At 47.1% G+C, this 18,230-nt stretch overlaps 1 protein-coding gene across 1 annotated transcript in view; it reads right to left on the bottom strand.

Annotated features, from left to right (window-relative positions):
* LOC147092842 (neurexin-2-like) overlaps positions 1–18,230 on the bottom strand; it is a 1,315,750-nt gene that overhangs the window by 191,484 nt on the left and 1,106,036 nt on the right. The gene's annotated exons all lie outside the window — the stretch shown is intronic.

The following is an 18,230-nucleotide window of genomic DNA, read 5'->3' on the forward strand; positions in this document are numbered from 1 at the left end:
GGACCTCGAAATATTGGGAATAAGGCTATGTCAAGCGTATTTATAATACGGAGATCGATTTGAAACCTTTCCCACCATTTCTTCCCAGGAAGAAGCTTTTCCAAATGGGCTAGGACAACTCGCTCAATCCAGTTTGTACTTAATGCAATTCAGCTCAACCCAACTTATCCAAATTCACTCGAAGCCAACCAAGTTTTATTCATACCTCATGTCCAATGTAATCGAACCAAAACTCAAACCGACCTTTCCTAATTTTCTATCCCACCCATTCTCGTTTTTAAGTTTATCCAGTTGAGCTTAGCTCAGTTTCAGCAAGCCCAATGCAGTTGAACCCAGTTTGACCTAATCCCAACCAGTCACTTTAATTCTCCGCTCCACTCCCACTCTGATCTCTCCATCCTCGGCCTCTTACACTGTTCCAATGAAGCTCAGCGTAAGCTCGAGGAACAGCACCTCATCTTTCGATTCGGCACTTTACAGCCTGCCGGACTCAGCATCGAGTTCAACAATTTCAGACCATAACCTCGGCCCCTATTTTTTCTGTTGACGATTCTGCCGTTCCCATTTACGCCTCCTCCAGACCCATCTTGTGTTTCTTTACTTGTCCCATGACCATCTCCTTTCGCCTCGCCCCATCATCCCTTGTCATTTAATCTCTCCTGCCTTCCGCCCAATCACAGACCTTCTCTTTTGATCTTTCCTCCCCTCCCCCCTTTCCCTGCCCCTACACTTGCTTAAAAACCTGTTCCATCTCCAACTTGTTCCAGTTCTGGCGAAGGGTCATCGACCAGAAATGTTAACTCTGTTTCTCTCTCCGCAGATGCTGCCCTGACCCGCTGAGCATTTCCAGCAGCTTCTGGTTTTATTTCAGACTAGCAGCGCCCGCGGAATCTTGCTTTCGACCGAATCTGATCCTACCCGGCTCGCACTCCATCTAACCCAACCCAATGGGACCCAACCCAATCGAGTTGAACTTAATGCAAGCTTAATTAACTCAATCCGATTTAAGTAGACCCACTTTCAACCCCGTCTTACCTAGTCCAGCTCAGTTTAACTAAATCCAGTTCAACTCACTTGAACCCAATCCAAACATAATCGAAGAGTCCGATTTATTGACTGACTAAAGTCTGGGCTGGGCGGCGGGCGGCAATGTTCTGGTCGCACGCCCCGACAGGAAGGGGTTAAACCTCAGAGCAATAGTTTTATTCGTTATTCATTACGAGTATGAGCCGGACGAGCGAAAAAGCTACTTCGGCTCCTGTGTTCAAGTAGGGAGGGCGGGCGGAGGAAACAAAAAAAACCACAATCTCATTCAAGAACCTGCAACAAAAACATTCCTGTGAAATGGCCACCAGATATCCCAGCCACACAGCAGGCGATCCGTAGAATTTGCAGTTTGTCTTTGACCTCCCCCCCTGTTTGCCAATAGATTCAAAGGCAAGGGCTGCGTTCGGCTGAGAAAGAACACGGTCCCGATTGGATTTTTGACCCTGTGTTCTGTCACAGCGATTACAGCGGTGCCTATAATCGGGATGGCACACCCTGGGCACGGTGCCAAAGTGCCCTCAAGAACAATGTCTGAACCGTGAAGCGCTGTTCAGTCGCAGGTTTCAAGCCGGGGAGTTTAGCCTTTGCCCGCTTCGACATTTAATTGGCTCGCTGCGCTTTCATCGCGACTAGTGCAGAGGAACAAAGGGAGTGCATGTCCACAGATCCCTCAAGGCAGCAGGCCAAATAGATAAGGTGGTTAAGAAGGCATACGGGATACTTGCCTTTATTAGCCGAGGCATAGAATACAAGAGCAGGGAGGTTATGCTTCAACTGTATAAAGCACTAGTTAGGCCTCAGCTGGAGTACTGCGTGCAGTTCTGGTCACCACATTACAGGAAGGATGTGATTGCACTAGAGAGGGTGCAGAGGAGATTTATAAGGATGTTGCTGGGAGTAGAGAATCTTAGCTCTGAGGAAAGACTGGATAGGCTGGGTCTGTTTTCCTTGGAACAGAGGAGGCTGAGGGGAGACTTTATTGAGGTGTATAAAATTATGAGGGACATAGATAAAGTGGATAGAAAGGACCCACTTCCCTTAGCAGAGGGGTCAAAAACCAGGGGGCACAGATTTAAAGTAATTGGTGGAAGGTTTAGAGGGGATTTGAGGAGAAATTTCTTCACCCAGAGGGTGGGGGGGTCTGGAACTCACTGCCTGAGAGGGTGGGAGAGGCAGGAACCCTCATCACATTTAAAAAGTACTTGGATGTGCACTTGGGATGCTCTAACCTGCAGGGCTACGGACCAAGAGCTGGGAAGTGGGATTAGGCCGGATAGCTCTTTGTTGGCCGGCGCGGACACGATGGGCCGAAATGGCCTCCTTCCGTGCTGTAACTTTCTAGGATTCTATGAATTCTATGACTAGGGGCGCCTGGTAGCTCGCGCAGATTACTCCAGCGGATTCTGTTAAAATATTCCTTCGCTCCTCCCCGGCGGTAAAATTAGGAATTTTCCCCCCAAAGTGAAAGCCTGGAAGATTACGGAGATTTCCTTTGAGCGGGGTGGCGGGGGGGAAAGGCGGGTGTTCGAATGTTAATGGTTGATTTGAAGTAGGCTTTTTCCATGCTTCTCAAACTCCTTTGGGACCAGCAACCTAGTTTGAGGGTCATTGCCATTGTTCTTGAGGGCTCCCACGAAAGAGAAGCCACTTTGGGTCATTTCTAATGGGGGGGGGCGGTCTGGGGTTCAACACGTGTCGTCAACCGCAACAGAAAAGTGGACGCAAACAGCCACGGACCAGATATCCTCCCCCAAGCCCCGCGCTGACCGAGGCCCCAGTGTCGCCTCGTAAAGCAAACGGCAAGTCTTTTTTTGCGCGCGGTTCAATTTGAAAGCGGGACCTAAGGTGTGGATCGGACAGGTTGTCCACCCCCTTTCAGCAGCTGGGCTCAAAGGAGGCGTCTGTAAGTGTGGCGGTGGAGGAGGCGCTCTTTGCTTAGAACAAGACAGGGAACGTCTGCATTTCCCCAGTGGTCCAGGGCTTCATCTCACAGCGGAGTCCGGATTTAGGGAGACTGTCCACGTGAGACTGGTCACCGCAATCCTTGCAAACCTTGAGCCGCCAGCCAGCGTTTGAAGATATGGCTGCTAAGTGGAGATACTTTCGATCAGAGCGCCCAACCAAAAGGCCAGAATCAACCCCGCTTTCGTTTTCAGGTAATTTGACTGTGCCTGGGGCGCGGGGGAGGCGTTGCGCTGGGTGGTTCTTGGCTAGAGCAGGTCAGGGAATTGGGGGGTTTGCACAGCTGAGCGATGTGAGGAGCCCCCTTTCACCAGCACGTGCGTTCTTGTTCCAACTGTGCCAAGCGTATCTGGAAGCTGGGTTCTTAAATGAAAAGCCAATGCGCCAAAATGAACAAGATGTCAATTAAAGAGAGGTTGCTGTCACTTCCTGTGTTGCTGACTGGGCCCATCAAGTGGTGCTCATAATCAGCGAATGAATTGAAGAGGCAATTGCCAGCGTTATACAGGTTATTTTGTTAAAACAAATAGGTTAATTCCAAATATCAAAGGCTTAAAACACACAACTGCAAGGCAACGGACACACACAATCATAGAGACAAGCACACACACAATCATAGTGACACACGCACACACACACACAATCATAGTGAGACAAGCACACACAATCATAGTGAGACAAGCACACATACAATCACAGTGAAACAAGCACACATACACAACCATAGTGACACACACACACATACAATCATAGTGACACACACACACACAATCATAGTGACACACACACACAATCATAGTGACACAAGCACACACACAATCATAGTGACACACACACAATCATAGTGACACACACAATCATAGTGACACAAGCACACACACAATCATAGTGAGACAAGCACACAATCATAGTGAGACAAACACACACAACCATAGTGACACACACACACATACAATCATAGTGACACACACACACACAATCAGTGACATACACACACACAATCATAGTGACACACACACACAATCATAGTGACACAAGCACACACACAATCATAGTGACACACACACAATCATAGTGACACAAGCACACACACAATCATAGTGACACACACACAATCATAGTGACACACACAATCATAGTGAGACAAGCACACACACAATCATAGTGACACACACACACAATCATAGTGAGACAAGCACACACACAATCATAGTGAGACAAGCACATACAATCTTAGTGACACACACACAATCATAGTGACACACACACAATCATAGTGACACAAGCACACACAATCACAGTGACACACACACAATCATAGTGACACACACACAATCATAGTGACACAAGCACACACACAATCATAGTGAGACAAGCACATACAATCATAGTGAGACAAGCACACACACACACACAACCATAGTGACACACACACACATACAATCATAGTGACACACACACACAATCATAGTGACATACACACACACAATCATAGTGACACACACACACAATCATAGTGACACAAGCACACACACAATCATAGTGACACACACACAATCATAGTGACACAAGCACACACACAATCATAGTGACACACACACAATCATAGTGACACACACAATCATAGTGAGACAAGCACACACACAATCATAGTGACACACACACACAATCATAGTGAGACAAGCACACACACAATCATAGTGAGACAAGCACATACAATCTTAGTGACACACACACACACAATCATAGTGACACACACACACAATCATAGTGAGACAAGCACACACACAATCTTAGTGACACAAGCACACACACAATCATAGTGACACACACACACAATCATAGTGACACACACACAATCATAGTGACACACATACAATCATAGTGAGACAAGCACACACACAATCATAGTGACACACACATACAATCACAGTGACACACACACACAATCATAGAGAGACAAGCACACACACAATCATAGTGGCACACACACAATCATAGTGACATACACACAATCATAGTGACACACACACAATCATAGTGAGACAAGCACACACACAATCATAGTGAGAAACACACACAATTATAATGGGACAAACACATACACATAGTGAGACAAGCAATCACACAATCATAGTGACACACACACACAATCAGAGTGACACACACAAAATCATAGTGAGACAAGCACACACACAATCATAGTGACACACACACACAATCAGAGTGACACACACAAAATCATAGTGAGACAAGCACACACACAATCATAGTGACACACACACACAATCATAGTGACACACACACACAATCATAGCGAGACAAGCACACACACAATCATAGTGAGACAAGCACACACACACAATCATAGTGAGACAAGCACACAAAAAATCATAGAGACACACACACAATCATAGTGAGACAAGCACACACACAATCATAGTGAGGCAAGCACACACACAATTATAGTGACACACACACACAATCATAGTGACACACACACACAATCATAGTGAGACAAGCACACACACAATCATAGTGACACACACACACAATCACACAATCATAGTGACACACACACACAATCATAGTGAGACAAGCACACACACAATCATAGTGAGACAAGCACACACACAATCATAGTGAGACAAGCACACAAACAATCATAGTGACACACACACAATCATAGTGAGACAAGCACACACACAATCAGTGACACACACACAAAATCACAGTGAGACATCACACACAATCATAGTAACACACACACACAATCATAGAGAGACAAGCACACACACAATCATAGTGACACACATACAATCATAGTGACACACACACACAATCATAGTGACACACACACACAATCATAGTGACACACACACACAATCATAGTGAGACAAGCACACACACAATCATAGAGACACACACACAATCATAGTGAGACAAGCACACACACAATCATAGTGAGGCAAGCACACACACAATCATAGTGACACACACACACAATCATAGTGACACACACACACAATCATAGTGAGACAAGCACACACAATCATAGTGAGACAAGCACACAAACAATCATAGTGAGACACACACACAATCATAGTGAGACAAGCACACACACAATCATAGTGAGACAAGCACACAAACAATCATAGTGAGACACACACAAACAATCATAGTGAGACAAGCACACACACAATCAGTGACACACACACAAAATCACAGTGAGACATCACACACAATCATAGTAACACACACACACAATCATAGAGAGACAAGCACACACACAATCATAGTGACACACATACAATCATAGTGACATACACACAATCATAGTGACACAACACAATCATAGTGAGATAAGCACACACACAATCATAGTGAGAAACACACACAATTCTAATGAGGCAAGCACATACACAATCATAGTGAGACAAGCACACACACAATCATAGTGACACACACACACACAATCATAGCAACACACACACAATCATAGTGAGAAACACACACACAATTATAGTGAGACAAGCACACACACAATCATAGTGAGACACACACAATCATAGTAACACACACACATACAATCATAGTGAGACAAGCACACACACAATCATAGTGAGACAAGCACACAATCATAGTGACACAAGCACACACAAAATCATAGTGACACACACACACAATCATAGTGAGACAAGCACACACACAATCATAGTGAGACAAGCACACACACAATCATAGTGACACACACACAATCATAGTGAGAAACACACACAATTATAATGAGACAAGCACACACACAATCATAGTGAGACAAGCACACCCACAATCATAGTGACACACACACAATCATAGTGACGTACACACAATCATAGTGACACACACACAATCATAGTGAGAAACACACACAATTATAATGAGACAAGCACACACACAATCATAGTGACACACACACACACATATATACCATCATAGTGACACACACACAATCATAGTGACACACACACAATCATAGTGAGACACACACAATCATAGTGAGACAAGCACACACAGAATCATAGGAGACAAGCACACGCACAATCTTAGTGACACAGGCACACAATCATAGTGACACAAGCACACATACAACCATAGTGACACCCACACAATCATAGTGAGACACACGCACAAAGTCATAGTGACACACACACAATCATAGTGACACACACACAATCATAGTGACATACACACAATCATAGTGACACACACACAATTATAATGAGACAAGCACACACACAATCATAGTGAGACAAGCACACACACAATCATAGTGACACACACACACATATACCATCATAATGACATGCACAAACAATCATAGTGACACACACACACACATTCATAGTGACACACACACAATCATAGTGAGACCAGCACACACACAATCATAGTGACACACACACAATCATAGTGAGACACACACAATCATAGTGAGACACACGCACAAAATCATAGTGAGACAAGCACACACACAATCATTGTGCCACAAACACACACAATCATAGTGACACTGGGAGACACACACTCACACAGATGCACACACATTCACACACTCAAACACACACACACGCTCACACACTCACACACAATCACACACACACTCACTCACACACTTACACACACACACACTCACACACACTCACACACACATAAACAGACTCACGCACACACACTCATACACACAGACATACAATCACACACACAGACTCACTCACACACACACACTCACACATTCACTCACATACACTCACACACACTCACACACACTCTCACACTCATACACAATCACACTCACTCACTCACACACACTAACACACTCACACACACATTCACACACACACTCACTCACAAACACACTCAAACGCACTCACACACTCGCACTCACACACACTCTCACACACACACACGCACACTCACACACACACACGCACAAACACACTCAAACTCACTCACACACTCACGCACACACACACACTCACATGCTCACACACACACTCGCACACGCACTCACTCACACACACTCACACATACACTCACTCACACACTCACTCAAACACACACTCACACTCACATACTCACACTCACACACTCAAACACACACTCACACACACTCACATACTCACACACTCACACACACACTCACACACACTCATACACACTCACACACTCTCACACACTCACACACACATGCACGCTCACACACTCACACTGACACACACTCACACACTCACACTCACGCACACACACACTCACATGCTCACACACACACTCACACACGCACTCACTCACACACACTCACACACACACATACACTCACACACACACATACACTCACTCACACACACTCACACACTCAAACACACAATCACACACACTCACATACTCACACTCACACACACTCAAACACACACTCACTCACACACACACACATACACACACATTCTCACACACAGACTCACATTCACACACACTCACACAAACACACTCTCACACACAAACTCTCTCACACACACACACACACACTCTCTCACAGACCCACACTCACATACTCACACACTCAAACACACTCCACACACTCACACACACACTCACACACACTCTCACACAGACTCATACATTCACACACACACTCACACAAACACACTCTCACACACAAACTCTCTTTCACACACACACACACTCTCAGACACACACTCACTCACATACACACTCACACACACACACACTCATTCACACACACATGCACACATACTCTCACACACTCACGCACACACTCACACACACACTCACACACTCACATACTCACACACTCAGACACTCACATACACACTCACACACACCCACACTCACACATACTCACACACACCCACACACAGACACACACTCACACACACACTCACACACACTCACACACACTTTCACAAACTCACTCACACACACTCACACCACACACACACATACACTCACTCACACACACTCAATCACAGTCACACACTCACACACTCTCACAGTCACACTCACACACACTCACTCACTCACTCACACACAATCACACACTCTCACACACACACTCTCTCACACACACACTCACTCATACACACTCACACTCACACGCACACACACTCTCACACACTCACACACACACTCACACACTCACATACTCACAAACTCACTCACACACACACTCACTCACACACAGTCACACACTCACACACACTCACACAAACTCACTCACACACACTCTCACACACACTCACTCACTCACACAGTCACACACTCACACACACACTCAGACACTCAAACACTCACTCACACATACTCACACACAATCACAGACACTCAAACACTCACTCACACACTCATTCACACACACTCACTCACTCACACACACTCACACTCATTCACACACACATGCACACACACTCACTCACTCACCACACACTCACACACACTCACATACACACACACTCACTCACACAGTCCCACACTCACACACACACACACACACACTCACACACACTCACTCACACACACTCACACACTCAAACACACACTCAAACACACTCACACTCACTCACTCACCAACACACACACACACTCACACACACACTCACAGGCACACGCACACTCACCCACACTCACACACACAGACACCCACCCACACACAGACACACACTTGCACACACTCAGACACTCACACACACACACTCACTCACTCACACACTCACACATACTCACACTCAGACACACTCACACACACTCATACAAACTCACACTCACACACAGACACACACCCACAGTCACACACTCACTGACACTAACTCACACACTCAGACACACTCACTGACACTCACTCACACACTCACTCACACACTCACTCACACACACACACTCACACACAATCACACACTCACTCACACACATTTACACACGCACACACTCACACACACTCACTCTCACACACTCACACACACACATACTCACACTCACACACACACTCACTCACACACACTCACACACTCAAACACACACTCACTCACACTCACTCTCACACAATCACACACACACACACACTCTCACAGACACACACTCACACACACTCTCACACAATCACACACTCACACACACTCTCTCACACACACAGACTCTCACAGACACACACTCACTCACACACACACTCACACACAGACTCACACACACGCACACACACTCTCACACATACACTCACTCTCACACTCACATACTCACAAACTCAGACACACTCACATACACACTAACACACACCCACACTCACACAGACACCCCCCCCACACAGACACACACTCACACACACACTCACAAACTCACTCACACACACACACACTCACTCAGTCACACACTCACACACAGTCACACACTCACACACACACTCAGACACTCAAACACTCACTCACACTCACTCACTCACACACTCACTCACTCACACGCACTCACACACTCACACTCACAAACTCACACACACACACACTCACACACGCACACACACACACTCAGACACACACACACTCACTCACAGTCACACATTCACACAGTCACACACTCACTCACACTCACACACTCACACACACTCAGACACTCACAGACACTCAAACACTCACTCACACACTCATTCACACACACTCACTCAGTCACACACACTCACACTCACTCATTCACACACATGCACACACACTCTCACACACTCACACTCTCACACACACACACACACACACTCACACACACCCACTCACACATACTCACACACAGACACTCACACTCATTCACACACATGCACACACACTCTCACACTCACACACACACACACACTCACACACACCCACACATGCCCACACACTCACACACACACTCTCACACACATACTCACACTCACACACACATGCACACTCACACTCGCAAACACACTCACTCACATTCACACTCACAAACACACACACTCACAAACTCACTCACACACACTCACACACACTCACTCACACACACTCACTCACAGACAGTCAAACACTCACTCACACACACACACACTCACACACACACATACACTCACTCACACACTTACTCACACTCTCACACATTCAAACACACACTCACACACACTCAAACACACTCACACTCACTCACACACTCTCACTAACACACACACACACTCACACACAGACACACTCACACACACACACTCATACAAACTCACTCACACACAGACACACACCCACACAGTCACACACTCACACACACTCACTGACACTCACTCACACACTCAGACACTCACTGACACTCACTCACATGCTCACACACACACACTCACATGCTCACACACACTCACACACAATCACTCACACACACACACATTCACACACACGCACACACTCGCTCACACTCACTCACACACTCACGCATACTCACACTCAGACACACACTCACACACACTCAGACACACTCACAGACACACTCACACACACCCACTCACACATACTCACACTCACGCACACTCACACAATCACACACTCATCACATACTCAGACACTCAAACACACACTCACAGACACTCAAACACTCACTCATACACACTCACTCACACACACTCACTCACACACAGTCACACTCACTCATTCACACACACATGCACACACACTCTCACACACACTCACTCACACACACACTCACACACACACGCACACACACACTCACTCACACACACACACACTCGCACACTCACACACACTCGCTCACACACACATTCACGCACACACACTCACACACACACACACTCACATACTCACACACTCACTCACACACACACACTCACACACACTCACACACACACACTCACACACACACACTCACACACACTCGCACACACACACTCACACACACACTCACACTCACACACTCACACATACTCACACACTCAGACACACACACTCACACACACACACTCACAAACACACTCAAACTCACTCACACACACTCACACACACACTCACACACACTCTCACACACAGACTCACACATTCACACACACACTCACACACACTCTCACACACACTCACACACACACACTCACACACCCACACTCACACACCCACACACAGTCACACACTCACTCACACACACAATCACACTCACTCACACTCACACACTCACACACACTCACTCACACACACAGACACTCAAACACACTCACACACACACACACACACACACTCACACACAGACACACCCACACACACTCACTCACACACACTCTCACTCACACACACTCACACACACACTCTCACACACACACTCTCACACACACACACACACACACTCACACACCCACACTCACACAGTCACACACTCACTCACACACACAATCACACACTCACTCACACTCACACACACTCACTCACACACACACACTCAAACACACACACACTTACACACACACACACACACTCACACACAGACACACCCACACACACTCACACCCACACACAGTCACACACAGACACACCCACACACACTCACTCACACACACTCTCGCTCACACACACTCACACACACTCACTCACACTCACAGTCAAACACACTCACACACTCACTCAGTCACACACTCATTCACACACACACTCACACACACACTCACTCACACACACACACACACACACACTCATTCACACAAACACTCACACACTCACAAACACTCACACACACTCACACATACACTCACTCACACATATACACACACACTCACTCACACACACTTACTCACACACACTCACACACTCAAATGCACACTCACACACTCACTCACTCACATTTACTCACACACACTCACACTCATTCACACACTCACACACAGACACACACACACATTCACACACACTCACTCATGCACACACACTCACACACTCTCACACACACACTCACACACACTCTCACACACACACTCATGCACTCTCACACACACTCACACACATACTCACACACACTCACTCAGTCACACTCACACACACACTTACTCACACACACACTCACACACTCAAACACACTCACTCACACTCACACACACGCTCTCACACACTCACACATACTCACACTCAGACACACTCACACACACACTCACACACACACACACACACACGCACACTCACACCCACACACACTCACACATTCACACTCACACACTCATGCTCACACACACACTCAAACACTCACACTCACACCCACACACACACACACACACTCATTCACACACACCTGCACACACACTCTCACACTCACACACACCCACACACTCACAGGCACACTCACACACACACACACTCACACGCTCACAGACACTCACACACTCACTCACTCACACACACTCACTCACACACTCAAACACTCACTCACACACTCACACACACTCACTCACACACACACACTCTCACACACACACACTCTCACACACTCAGACACACACACACACACTCACACACACCCACACTCACACACAGACACTCACCCACACACAGACACAAACACACACACACACACTCACACACTCACTCACACACACCCACACTCACACATACTCACACTCACACTCACACACACACACACACAGACACTCACCCACACACAGACACAAACACACACACACACACTCAAACAAACTCACACTCACACACACACTCACACAAACACTCACACACTCACTCACACTCAGTCACACACTCAGTCACACACTCACACACACTCACAAACACTCACACACACACACACACACACAATCTCACACACTCAAACGCACACTCACACACACTCACACTCATGCACACACTCACACACACTCTCACACACACATGCACACACACTCACACACACTCTCACACACTCACACACACTCATACACACTCACAGACACACACTCTCACACACACCCACACTCACACACACAAGCTCACACTCACACTCATACACACTAACACACACACACTCACACACGCACACACACACTCACACACACTCACGCACTCACACACACACACTCACAATCAGACACACTCACTCACACTCAGACACACACTCACACACACTCAAACACACACTAACACACACACACTCATACACAAACACACTCTCACACACTCACAGACACACTCACACACTCACACACACTCACACGCACTCTCACACACTCACAGACACACTCACACACTCACACACACTCACACGCACACTCACACACACACTCACAGACACTCACACACACTCATGCACTCACACACACACACATTTACTCACACACCCTCACACACACACACACTCACTCACACATTTACTCACACCCTCACACACACACACACACTCACTCACACATTCACACACTCACAATCACACACACTCACTCACACACTCACAGACACTCAAACACTCACTCACACATTCACACACTCACTCTCACACACACACAGACACTCATTCACACACACCCGCGTACACACACTCACACCCACCCACACTCACACACACACTCACACACACGCACACATTTACTCACACAGCCTCACACACTCACACACACTCACACACACACACTCACTCACACTCATACACACTCACTCACACACACACACACACACTCACACTCACATACTCACACACACACACTCGCTCACACACACACATTCACGCACACACACTCACACACACTCACATACTCACACACACTCACACACACACTCACATACATACTAACACACACCCACACACAGGCCCCCCCACACAGACACACACTCACACACACTCACAAACTCACTCACACACACTCACACACTCACTCACACAGTCACACACTCACACACACACTCAGACACTCAAACACACACTCACTCACTCACTCAGACACTCACTCACTCACACGCACTCACACAAACTCACACACACGCACACTCACACACTCAAACACTCACACCCACACACACACCCACACACACACACCCATTCACACACACCCGCACACACACTCTCACACACTCACATAGACACACACACACACTCTCACACACACACTCACACGCTCGCAGACACTCACACACTCACTCACTCACACACACTCACACTCACTCACACGCACACAATCACACACTCACTCACACACTCAGACACACTCACTGACACTCACTCACATGCTCACACACACTCACACACACACACTCACATGCTCACACACACTCACACACAATCACACTCACTCACACACACACACATTCACACACACTCACTCACACTCACACACTCACACATACTCACACTCAGACACACACTCACACATACTCACACTCAGACACACACTCACAGACACACTCTCACACACCCACACTCACATACTCACACTCACGCACACTCACACACAATCACACACTCACTCACACACTCAGTCACACACTCACACACACACTCACAAACACTCACACACACACAATCTCACACACTCAAACGCACACTCACACACACTCACACACACTCACACTCATGCACACACACTCACACACACTCTCACACACACACACTCATGCACACACACTCTCACACACTCACACACTCACTCACACTCACACACACTCATACACACTCACACACACACACACACCCACACTCACACACACAAGCTCTCACACACTCATACACACTAACACACACACACTGACACACGCACACACACACTCACGCACTCACACACACTCACACACAATCACACACACTCACTCACACTCAGACACTCAAACACTCACTCACACACACTCAAACACACTCACACACACTCAAACACACACTAACACACACACACTCATACACAAACACACTCTCACACACACTCACAGACACACTCACACACACACTCACACTCACACACACACTCATGCACTCACACACACTCATGCACTCACACACACATTTACTCACACACCCTCACACTCACACACACTCACTCACACATTTACTCACACCCTCACACACTCACTCACACATTCACACACTCACAATCACACACACTCTCAGACACTCAAACACTCACTCACACATTCACACACTCACTCTCACACACACACTCATTCACACACACCCGCGTACACACACTCACACACACCCACACACACACTCACACACACACACTCACACACACTCACACATTTACTCACACAGACTCACACACTCACACACACTCACACACACTCATGCACACACACACACACACACACTCGCTCACACACACATATTCACGCACACACACTCACACACACTCACATACTCACACACTCACACACACACTCACATACATACTAACACACACCCACACTCACACACAGACCCCCACACAGACACACACTCACACACACACTCACAAACTCACTCACACACACTCACACACTCACTCACTCACTCAGACACTCACTCACTCACTCACACGCACTCACACACTCACACTCACAAACTCACACACACACACACACTCACACACACGCACTCACACACTCACACACACTCAGACACACACACACTCACACACACTCACTCACAGTCACACACACACACAGTCACACACTCACTCACACACGCACACACACTCAGACACTCAGACACTCACTCACACACTCATTCACACACTCACTCACACACACACTCACACTCACTCATTCACACACACATACTCACACATACTCACACACACTCACACACAGACACTCACACTCATTCACACACACATGCACACACACTCCCACACACTCACACACACACACACACACACACACACTCACACATACTCACACACACTCACACACACTCATGCACTCACACACACACATTTACTCACACACCCTCACACTCACACACACTCACTCACACATTTACTCACACCCTCACACACTCACTCACACATTCACACACTCACAATCACACACACTCTCAGACACTCAAACACTCACTCACACATTCACACACTCACTCTCACACACACACTCATTCACACACACCCGCGTACACACACTCACACACACCCACACACACACTCACACACACACACTCACACACACTCACACATTTACTCACACAGACTCACACACTCACACACACTCACACACACTCATGCACACACACACACACACACACTCGCTCACACACACATATTCACGCACACACACTCACACACACTCACATACTCACACACACTCACACACACACTCACATACATACTAACACACACCCACACTCACACACAGACCCCCACACAGACACACACTCACACACACACTCACAAACTCACTCACACACACTCACTCACTCACTCAGACACTCACTCACTCACTCACACGCACTCACACACTCACACTCACAAACTCACACACACACACACACTCACACACACGCACTCACACTCACACACACTCAGACACACACACACTCACACACACTCACTCACAGTCACACACACACACAGTCACACACTCACTCACACACGCACACACACTCAGACACTCAGACACTCACTCACACACTCATTCACACACTCACTCACACACACACTCACACTCACTCATTCACACACACATACTCACACACACTCACACACAGACACTCACTCATTCACACACACATGCACACACACTCCCACACACTCACACACACACACACACACACACACACACTCACACATACTCACACACACTCACACACACACTCACACACACACTCTCACACTCACACACATACTCACACACACATGCACACTCACACTCGCAAACACACTCACTCACACATTCACACTCACAAACACACTCAAACTCACTCACACACACTCACAAACTCACTCACACACACTCACACACTCACTCACACACAGTCACACACTCAGTCACACACTCACACACACAATCACACTCACTCACACACTCACAGTCAAACACTCACTCACACACACACACACACTCACACACACATATACTCACTCACACACTTACTCACACTCTCACACACTCAAACACACACTCACACTCACACACTCAAACACACTCACACTCACTCACACACTCTCACTAACACACACTCACACACACACTCACAGGCACACGCACACTCACCCACACTCACACACAGACACACTCACACACACA

This window comes from Somniosus microcephalus, unplaced genomic scaffold (genome assembly GCF_052327205.1).
Source record: "Somniosus microcephalus isolate GS21.2 unplaced genomic scaffold, FLI_Smic_1.0 unresolved_chr2, whole genome shotgun sequence".
In the NCBI taxonomy this organism is placed as follows: Eukaryota; Metazoa; Chordata; class Chondrichthyes; order Squaliformes; family Somniosidae; genus Somniosus; species Somniosus microcephalus.